Source organism: Notamacropus eugenii, chromosome 3 (assembly GCF_028372415.1).
Source record: "Notamacropus eugenii isolate mMacEug1 chromosome 3, mMacEug1.pri_v2, whole genome shotgun sequence".
Taxonomy (NCBI): domain Eukaryota; kingdom Metazoa; phylum Chordata; class Mammalia; order Diprotodontia; family Macropodidae; genus Notamacropus; species Notamacropus eugenii.
This window is the reverse complement of record NC_092874.1, coordinates 16,762,812-16,773,853: the sequence shown is the minus strand read 5'-3', so window position 1 is coordinate 16,773,853 and position 11,042 is coordinate 16,762,812. Positions and strand designations below refer to the sequence as shown.

At 39.5% G+C, this 11,042-nt stretch overlaps 1 long non-coding RNA gene across 1 annotated transcript; it reads right to left on the bottom strand.

Annotated features, from left to right (window-relative positions):
• Window positions 1-7,678: 7,678 nt before the first annotated feature.
• Window positions 7,679-10,615, bottom strand: LOC140531078 (uncharacterized). Its single transcript, XR_011976263.1, has 2 exons — window positions 10,397-10,615; window positions 7,679-8,293 (listed from the first exon to the last, which is right to left on the bottom strand). It is a non-coding gene; the product is annotated as an uncharacterized lncRNA (long non-coding RNA).
• Between the last annotated feature and the right edge of the window lie 427 nt (window positions 10,616-11,042).

The window sequence follows — 11,042 nt, the reverse complement described above, 5'->3', positions numbered from 1 at the left end:
TGCAGACGATATAAAATACTTGGTAGTCTACTTGTCAAAACATACCCAGGGACTACATGAACACAATTACAAAACACTTTTCACAGAAATAGAGATCTAAATTGTTGGGGAAGTGTTAATTACTCATGGATAAGCTAGCCAATATAATAAAAATGACAATTCTACCCAAGTTAATTTACTTATTGAGTGTCATGCCAAACTACCAAAGAATTTTTATAGAGCTAGAAAAAAAAGTAAAGAACTTCATCTGAAAGAACATAATGTCAAGAAAATCAAGGGAATCTACAAAGTGGCAATCATCAGAATAATTTGGTATTGATTAAGAAATAGAGTAGTGAATCAATGGAATAGATTAGGTGCACAACTAGAGAAAATGACCATAGCAATCTAGCCTTTGATAAACCCAAAGGTCCAAGGTGTTAGGGCAAGAACTCAACATTTGTCAAAAATTTCTGGGAAAACTGGAAGCAGTTTGGCAGAAACGAAATAGACCAACATCTCACACCATCTGCCAAAATAAGGTCAAAATACATAAATCATTTAGACATAAAGGGTGACATCATAAGTAAATTAGGGGAGCATGGGAAAATGTACCTGTCAGATCTATAGCTAAGTTAAGAATTTATAACCAAACAAGAGATAGAGGGGATCACAGGATGTGAAATGGATAATTTTGATTACCTCAAATTAAAAAGGAACAAACAAAAGCAATGCAGCCAACATTAGAAGGAAAGCAGGATGCTGGGAAAAAATTTATAGCAAGTTTCTCTGATAAAGGCCCCATTTCTCAAATATGTAGAGAACTGAGTCAAATTTGTAGCATGAGTCATTCCCCAGTTGATAAATGGTCAAAGGATATGAACAGGTAGTTTCAAAAAAAAAAAAAAGAAATCGAAGCTATTTATGGTCATATGAAAAATGCTCTAAATTATAATTGTTTAGAGAAATGCAAATTAAAACAATTCTGAGATACTACCTCATACCTATAAGATTAGTTAATATGACAGAAAGGGAAAATAGCAAATACAAATAACAATTTGTAATAACAAATACAGATAACAATAACAAATAACAAATACTGGAGGGGATGTGGAACAGTAATGCACTGTGGGAGTGGTGAACTGATCCAACCAATCTGGAAAACAATTTGGAGCTATGCCCAAAGGGCTATATGTCTGTGGCCCATCAACACTGCTGCTAGATTTGTATCCCAAAGAGATTAAAGAAAAGTAAACAGGATCTATTTGTACAAAAATATTTATAACAGCTCTTTTTGTGGTCACAAAGAAGTAAAAACTGAGGTGATGCCCGTCAATTGGGGGAATGGCTGAAAAAATTGTGGTATATGAATGTAATAGAATACTATTGCGCTATAAGAAATGATGAACTAAAGTGCTATAAGAAATGGCAAACAGGATGACTTCCAAAAAAACCTGGGAAGACTTCTATGAACTCATGCAAAATGAAGTGAGCAGAACCAGGAGAACCTTGTTTATAGAAACAAGCAATATTTTAAGGATGATAACTGTGAAAAACTTAGTGGCATTGATTAAGAAAATTCCAAAGGACCCATGATAGAAAATACTCCCCCTTGCAGAGAGAACTGATGAACTCTGAATGCAGATTGAAGCAGACTTTTAAAAAATTATCATTATCAGTATTTTAAAATTTTGTTTGTATTTTCTTTTGCAGTATGGCTAATATGGAAATATGTCTTGCACGGTTTCACACGTATAATTGATATCAAATTGCTTGTCTTCTCAAGAAGTGGGGAAGGGGAAGGAAGGAGAGAATTTGGAACTCAACATTTTAAAAATGAATATTAAATTTTTTCACATATAATTGGGAAATATTTAATGAAATAAAAATAATTGAGAAAAACAGTAACAATTAACATTCATTTAGTCTTATTCTGTGCCAGGCATTGTGCTAAACACTTTACAATTACTATTGCATTCGATCCTTACAGCAACCATGCAAGGGAGGTGCTTTTATTATCCCCATTTTACAAACAAAAAAAGTGAGGCAAACAGAGATTAAGTGACTTGCCAAGGTCTGAGGCTGGATTTGAACTCCAGTCTTTTTAACTTTGAGTCCAGTGCTCTATCCACTGATTCACCTGGGGAGGAAAGGCCTTTTGTATTGCTAGGGTCATAGATTAAGAGTCAGAAACGACCTGAGTGATCTAGCCCATCTCCCTCTTTGGAAATATGAGGAAAAAGACCTAGAAGGTTAAATTACTTGCTTAAAGTGGTAGCAAATACCCAGAGTCAAAATCTGAACCCAGGTTCCCTCGCTCCAAAGTTTAGCCTTCTCCCCCTCCCACACACATACACAACACCAAAGGCCCTAGCATAAAATCTTTTCATCTGTTTTCAAAAGTACGACTAGAATTTTTCTTATATGGAGATATTCCTGCTCACCAGCCCATGATCCAACTCTGCTCTCCCTCCCACATATATGTCCACACCTCCCTCTCCCCCAGCTGGTGATTCATCCTTCACTCTTAGAACTTTGAATGCCACCTCGTCTTTGCAGATGTCAGCACTGGGGGGGACTGATAGAAAGCAGCCACATTTTATTTCTCCCGGTTTCTTTGCAACACCCTGAGAAACAACTGTGTCTTAATTGCTTCATAGATCCTGTCAGGCCAAGGCATCCTCAATACATCAGTTTGTTATGTGTCTTTATTTAAGCCCCGTCTGTGATTGTGACTTATTGGGATATTAAGCTGAAGAGCTCAAAGCAGCCAACTGGAGACATTTGGCAATAACGTCCTTCTACATAAAAAAGCCCCATTTCATTATGGCTGACACCAGCTGGACAATACAGAATAAATGCGCAGAGTCATTGTGTGTTAGACCTTGGAAATCATGCTGTCCAGCCCCTTCATTTAACAGGTGAAGTAACCGAGGCCCAGAGGTGATAAGCTCCTTGCCCAGCGTCACACAGTTAGCAAGTGGTAAAGCTGGCACTGGAATGCTGGTCTCCTGGTGCTCTGGCCAGTATCCCCCCTGCTGCATGATACAGCCAAAACTTCATTCATTAAGTCATCTAATGCAAAATTTATTATCTTCTAGTGTGGACTGTATTCTTTTTAAAGTTTTGTTTGGAAGTATTATTTCAAATGTTCATATGTTATGCATGGGAAGGATCATACAGAAAAATATAGATATAACTAAGCAAATACACAACATGCACATATATTTGCTTAGTTATAAGAGAATATTTTTATGAGTCAATGTTGAACTATGTCTATGGGTACAGAATATTGTATATGCTAAACATGGTTGCTGTATCAGATGGTTTAGTTTAATTGGGACTCATCACAGTGCCTGGTACATAGTAGGAGCTTAATAAGTATTTACTGATTGATTGACATCAGGTAGGGCTCTCTGTGGTGGAGAGAATTGATTGGGATGCGATTGGGGTTAAAAAACAAATAAAATCAGAGAAGAGCATGTCTCTTGGTTCTGAGTAGTTATATCCTTTGGAGCTGTGAATACTGGACCATGACACTATAAAATGAATCCTATCCTAGCTGTGTCAAAGCTACTTTTTGGTAATTAAGTGGTTTTCTTTGGGAGATGCATTAGCTCCTTCCAGGCTCCCAGCCTTCTTTATGTTACTACAAATACAGTATTAATCAATGGACTACTGTGGTCTTACTCAAACATGGATCTCTGTGAATATTATCCAAGAAGTATGTTGTGGGTGTGGGTCAGAATCCATTCAAAATTATTGCTCATGAGCCCCCACCAGTGTGTATCTTTTACAAGCCAACCAGAAGATACATATAAAGTCAAAGCAAAAGGCATGCAATTAAATAGTATAGCAAGGTAAATGACAAAAAATTCCTCCTTGTCCTAAAAGTGAACACTCTCTATCTGCAGGTAACCATGCAAACCATGAGGGAGGAAACAATGTTGAAAGCACATGTCTGGCTAGTAAGCAGCAATGAAAAGATGTACATCCCAAAACATGTATGGCCAGAAAAACACATAGAATGCACATATGGTCAATGCACAAATGTGACCAGTGCCACTTATATCTCCAATGTGACAGAACTGTGGCTATCCTCTAGAATGTCACTGGGGCAGATGACTTCTTCACTGGGGTAGATTCCTTTCCTGTTCTAGTCCTTTGATTCACTGTTATTTATAGTACAGTGTCCACTGGGCATCTCAGTTGCTTGTTACTGCCTTTTCTGACTTCCTTAGTTTAATTAGATGTACCTATATTATACATTCTTCTCAACAACAAGATTACCCATCAGATTCTTTACTTGGAAGCATACATAGAGACCAGAAATTTCATTGCTGGCATAAATACAAAACAAAATCACAAATACAGAGATTTCCAACCTTCTTATTTTGATAATCTGCATACACAAATTTGAACCCATTGCCTTCCCATGACTGGCAAAAGCGGGATCATTAAATCATATAATTTCAGTGATAGAAAGGACCTTAGAGAACATTTAGTCCAACACCTTTATTTCATTGAGGAAAAAACTGGCAGAGAGGCCAACTGACTTATTCAAAGTCACATCACTGGTGAAAGACAGGTAAAAGACTAGCACTTACTGACTCCAAGCCCAGAGTGAGTTCATTCTATTTTTAATCAAGATTGGACTTCTTGAGATTCATTTCAATTTAATAAGCACTTATTAGGTGTCTATGATATTCCAGGGACTACACTCAGCATTGGGGATCCAAAGCCAAAAAAGAAAAACCCACTACCCTCAAGGAGATTGAATTCTTCTGGAGGGAAATAGTTTATATACTGATAAAAAAATGTATATAGACTAGGCACAAACTCTTTTCCAGAGGTAGGAGGTAGATGATGATAAATCAGGATGTCAGGATAGGTCTATAGGAGGATCTTCAGAAGTCTATAAAAGCAATCCAAAGTTTTTTGTGGATGAAACTGAACAACTTCTAAAGAGATAGCAGGGCAGGGGCAGCTGAAGAAATGTATTTGTCTGGAGAAGGAGGGTCCTGATTACTTAGGGTAGCCTTGTATAGTTTCTATATTCTACAAGGCTATATTCATAGGCTTGAATAGTTTCTTTTTTTCCTGAGGCAATCAAGGTTAAGTAACTTACCCAGGGTCACATAGCTAGTAAGTATCAAATGCCTGAAGCCGGATTTGAATTTAGGTCCTTGTGACTCCAGGGCCAGTGCTCTATCCACTGTACCACCTGGCTGCCCCTTTAGTTTCTTTTCTTAGAAAATTTTAAAATTCCTCATTTATTAACGTATCTTGTCAGGGAATTATATAATGTCTCTCTATAAAGTCCTTTTGCATGATACAATTGCACTTCCCCAGTCTATAGTCTTATACCTGCTTCTAATCATCTTCCTTCAAGCCCACCTCAGAGTCAGTGCTAAAGCTGCCACTAGGGCAGTGCAGCTTGGGCTTTGCACCAGAACTCTCAAATTTAGAGGGCACTTGTTTTTATTCAGTGACATAGAAAGCTCATGATGTCCCAGGATGTTCTTCTTTCCCTAGTGCCCCTTGCTTCATAGGGTACGGGAGCTACTTTTCAAACAGACCCTCTCCCTCCAGAACCCACCCTGTTTAGTACCACCCCTCCCAAGCACAAAGCTTGCTTTTAAAGCTCTGTTAAATGCTGACGCCATCCAGCATGTGAGGACATTAATAACCTGTGGAGAAGTGGTGGCAGTTGTGTGAACATCCTCATTTCAGGAAAGCCTGCCCCAGTGTCCCAGAGAATGCTAGTTCTTTTATGGAGATGAATTCTCTGCATCTGAGTAGTTTGGGACTAGTCTATATGTATTTATCTTGTTGAAGAAAGTTAATAACGGGCCCTGTTACTGGTGTTTTTTTTTAATGAGGTGACATCTCCAGGCCTTGGAGTGTTTTTTACATCCCTGAGTAGTCCAAGGATGGGGAAGCGCTGAGAGGCTAATGTACTTTTAGTTTTCCATCATTTCACTAACTGAGGCACCAGGGCTTCCTCACATGTGAACATTTTTGCATTCCATGGCGTCCCTTGAAGAAGACGAGCAGTAAGGGGTGAAGAAGGTGGCAGTCTTCTCTCCACTTACACAACCAGTACCCAAACACAAACCTTAATCCTTTCCCATTGGACTATTGAAGAGCCTTCCATCTAGACTTCCAGGATCTAATTTGTCTTCCCTCTCCAATCCATCCTTCAGATAGCTGCCAAAATAATCTTTCTATAGCCCAAGTCTGACAATGTTTGACATAAAATTCCAGTATTTAAAGTCCTTCATAACCAGGCTCCATCTTGTTCCCCATTATTCCCCATTACACCCTTTTAAATCCCAGCCAGACAGGCCTGCCTGATCTTCCCTTGTACAGTGTTCTATATTCTGCATTCAGCTTTTACCCAGGCTGTCCTCAGAACAGAATGCATTCTCTCCTCCCCTTTGCTTCATCGATTCACCTAGATTCAAGATTCAAGGCAGGTGCAACCTCCTAAGGAAGGAATTTCTGGATTCCCTCTAGTTGTCACTGCTCTCTCCTGCCTAAAATCATCATGTACAACCTTATATATTTACATGTCCCCTTTCCCTACACTAGAATGTGCTTTCGTATCCTTGGACTACACAGGGATATAAAAAAATACTCCAGGGCCCTGACATGTTACCCCATTAAAAAAGAAAAAAACACAATAACAGAATGTAAGATTCTTGAGGACAGAGATTGTTTTTCATTATGTCTTTGTATTCTTAGCAACTTACATTTAGTAGGTGCTTAATAAATACTTGTTGGATTAGATTGGGTATGGGACAGGCTTTTGATTTTGCTTTTATGCTGAGGTTTGGTGATATATTTGGACACGAACATGTGGCTGGAGCCAGCACAATTAGTTCTCCTAGATGTCTATACTATAGATTAAAAATCCAATCCCATTTCATCTTTTTGTCCTTGTTACTCTTTACTACATAAAAGTGCTGTATTCTACTGGTATGTTAGTTGTATCTTTCAAATGCTATTTCACTCTTAAAATGGTGTTGGGTGTCTCTAGTGAGGATTACAGGGAGAGGTTCTCAGAACATGACCAGGACTGAAAAGGATGATTCTTTGCTCTTTTCCTGAAGTCTACACAAACTGTGACCCTGGGCATGTCACTTTCATTCTCAGTTTTCTCATAAGTACAATGGGGATAATACTAACCTTGAGAAGTTGTTGAGAATCTAATGTAAAATATTCTGCGAATCTCAAAGCAGTGTAAATGTTTAGCTATCATTCTCAATCCTATAGGGGAAAATACAGAGCCAAACAATCAAAGCCACACAGAAGGAAAAGGATAAGGGTGGAGATAACCATCAGACGAGCACTAAAGAGACAAAGGAAAATAACTGGAGGGGATGCAACAATATGCATGAACTGTAAGATCTAAATTATTAGCATTCACAGATAAAGAATTCTTGTTTCCCAAGGAGACAGAATGTGGTCATTGGCTCAAGCTCAAGAACATGGTTTACACTTTATCTCAATGCTTCTGCATTTACGGAGTTAATTCACATGACCCAAGAAAGTTCCCACAAAAATCCAATTGTCCAGTTCTACCCTCTTTATAGAAGGCAAAAAAGGAAGAATTGGGCCCATAAAATAATTAAATAGTGTATTTAATTGCACAAAATAAAATATACAAAATTACAAAGGAAACATGTTGAAATAGTTTTTAAAGCATTTTATACAAATGCCCAGGTCCCGGGTTAAGAACCTCTATAATGAAGACTGTGTCAGATCCCTGCATTTTCTCCCAATAGAAGATACGCCAGAGTATCTGGATAATTGCTTCAGCTACTGACTTCACTTTTTCTTGAGCAGGGTTGGCCACGGTGTCATGACTGAGGGCTTGAAATGTCACATAGTCTTCCAAAGCCAGATAAATATGCCCCTTGAGGATGGAGTGGAGGTGCTGTCCATGGTGCCCCATTTTAATACACCAGCAATCACCTGTCTCTAAGAGGGGGCAGTGATATTACTGAGGTGGAGGAGTACAGAGATGATATCCAGCCTCCCCTAAGAGTCCAGAAAACTGACAAGATGGCTGTGCGGGGCTATGGCAGGGAAGTCATTACTTAATATATCCACATTAGTAGAGACTGCTTTATAAGTGACTCTCAATTTATTGCTGTAGGACATGTCTGCCTCTCTCACAAACGAGGAAGTAAAGGATCCCAATCCATCTTTTAAGCACTCAGATTCTTTCTGCTTTGTCTTGCAGGATAGTCACCTCCATTCTATTTCTCTTCTAAATGAAAGGTTCATTTATTTCCCCAGATAAGGTCTAGAATAAGGGCAAGATATAATTTAAACTTAGTCAGACTTTAGATAAATCAGTCATATAAGGCAATTATTTTATATTAAATCTGAATCTTTTTAAAAAGGAATTTGTATTTATCAATTAACCCATTTCCACCATTTAATTTTCTAAGGCAGATTTTAAAAAAAGACGTATTGCTTTTTGTTTGGGGAGGGAGAAGATGGTAGCAGTTTTTGCTCCTAAGTTTGCTTTATTCATCTTATTCATACAGACTTTTCACATGCTTAATAGCCTCCCCAGTCACAGGTCAAAGGAGGTGTCCCTGCTCCCAGGAACAACTTCCTATCAATTAAAGCTAAACCAGAGAGAAACAAACTATTTTGGGATAGGGTTCACACCCCTTACATATCCCCAAGAGAAAGCGAGCTTGGAACGTCCAGGAAGCACATCGACTAGGGAGACATTCAGACCTATCCTTTAATGGCACCATGAATCGTGGGGTCTGTGTGCAACCAGAGGGAAGGTGGAATCCATCAATTCAATTCAACCCAACAAACTTGCCAATACTTAATTCAATTTAATTCAACAGGCATGTATTTGGAGCTTACTATGTGTCAGGTATTGTGTTTGGCAGTAAAGTCAAAAGTTAAACAGTTCTCATCCAAAATCTATTTAACAGATAGAATTTGTACAAAGAAAAGAAAAAAATCTAAAATTTACAGAACGTAAATAATAAGTAATTTCAGTGTAAGTGTGGGGACACTAACTGTTGGGGAGATCAGGAAAGGCAATGGGTAGGAGTTGAACCTTGAATGGAGCTGGGGGCTTCCAAGAGGTAAAAATAGGGAGGGGACGAGAGAGACAGAGAATGAGAGAGAGAGAGAGAGAGAGAGAGAGAGAGAGAGAGAGAGAGAGAGAGAGAGAGAGAGAGAGAAGGAGGAGGAGAAGAAGAAGGAGGAGGAGGAGGAAGAGGAAGGGGGAGGGAGGGAGGGAGAGAGAGAGAGAGAGAGAGAGAAAGAGAGAGAAAGAGAGAGAGAGAGAGAAACACAAATGAATAAAGACAATGAGGGAGAGGGAGACAGATGGAGAGACAGAGCACTTCAGGCATGGTGGCAGCCCATGCAAAGGTGGGGAGACAGGAAACAGAATGTTCCAGAAACCACAAATAGGCCAGTTTGGCTAAAATCTAGAGTGGCAGAATACTTGATGAGAAGTAATGTGAAATCTGGATGAAAAGAGATTGGAACCAGATTTTAGAGGGTTTAACCTGACACCCAGAGGAGGCATCTTGGGCAGAAGAATGACAAGGTCAGATCTGTGCCTCTGGGGGTCACTTTGGCAATTTTGTGGAAGAAGCATTGGAGAGGGTAGAGGCTCAAGGCAGGGACACCAGTAAGGAGGCTATTGCAGCCTCCAGGTAAGAAATGAAGGGGACCTGAAAGGGGCCCTTTGATTTTTTGTCATATTGGAGGGTTCATTTGGTTTTACATATGGGAATCTTTTGTTCATCTTTTTCTTTTGTCTCCTGTTTCAATTGGCCTTCAGAAGAGCCCCCCCTTCCACCCAGGACTGCTTTTGCCAATATTGTCCTACAACAACAGTGAATTATCATTTCTGTAAAGGTCATGAAATCCCTGAGCTAAAAGTATTTAAATGACTCTGGCACAGAGATGACAGCCACCTCTGCATGTAGGATCCATTTGTCTCCATCTGTCCACTTCTGTTAAGCCATCATGGATGAGCAGAAGGGAACAGCAGCATGTCACAGCAAATGCAAAGACCCAGGGCCCTTTGCAGAGCTTTCCAAAGGTCCTGTCCTTTTTGAGAGGAAAACATAATGCTTACCATTAGGATGATTATTTCCATGGGTTCTAGTGGCATATGGAGCAGGATATGGTGGCCATTCTCCATCTAATGTCTGGGTTTATTGGAACATCTAGCATTGAGCATCAAAGGCAGAGAGATAGGTGTGGTCTTGAGGAAAGACCTCTGAATTTGGAGCCAGTGACCTGTGTTCAAGTCCTAGCTATCCTACTTCCTAGCTGTGTGACATTAGGTGTGTCAATCAACTTCTCTGAGCCACAAGTTCTTAAACTACAGAATAGGCACAATTATATTCATACTCACCTCACAAGGCGGCTGTGGGAATTCTATAAAAATGTATGTAAAGCTCATTAGGTAGCCTACTGGATCAGAGGCTCCCTTTGGACCCACAGGACCTGGGCACATCTTGAAGGACTTCTCTTACTTCTTACTTCATTGTCCCTCAGTTGGACAAGCCCAGCCAGAAAGTTTGTCTGACTCCACCCAGTATGACATCACCAGAACTCTTTATTAGCACGTAAACTGGAAGGATTAAATCATTTGTTGTTGTTGTTCAGTCATTTCTATCCTGTCTGACTCTCTGTGGCTCCATTTAGAGTTTTTTTGGCAAAAAATGCTGGAGTGGTTTGCCATTTCCTTCTCCGGTTCGTTTTAAAGGTAAGGAAACTGTGGCAAACAGGGTAAAGTGACTTGTCCAGAGTCACACAGCTAGTAAGATTTGAACTCAAGAAGCTAAGTCTTCCTGACTCCAGGCCAGGACTCTATACACAGTTCCACCTAAGTGCGCTTGTTAAAGAATAAGCAAATTAGGTCTTTTAAGGCAAAATGCCTTCCACATCCAGAGAAAGAACTATGGAATTCAGTCACAGATTGTAGCAGATCATCTTCCTTTGTATTACATTTTGGTTTGTTATATGATTTCTCCCATTCATTTTAATTCTTCTATACA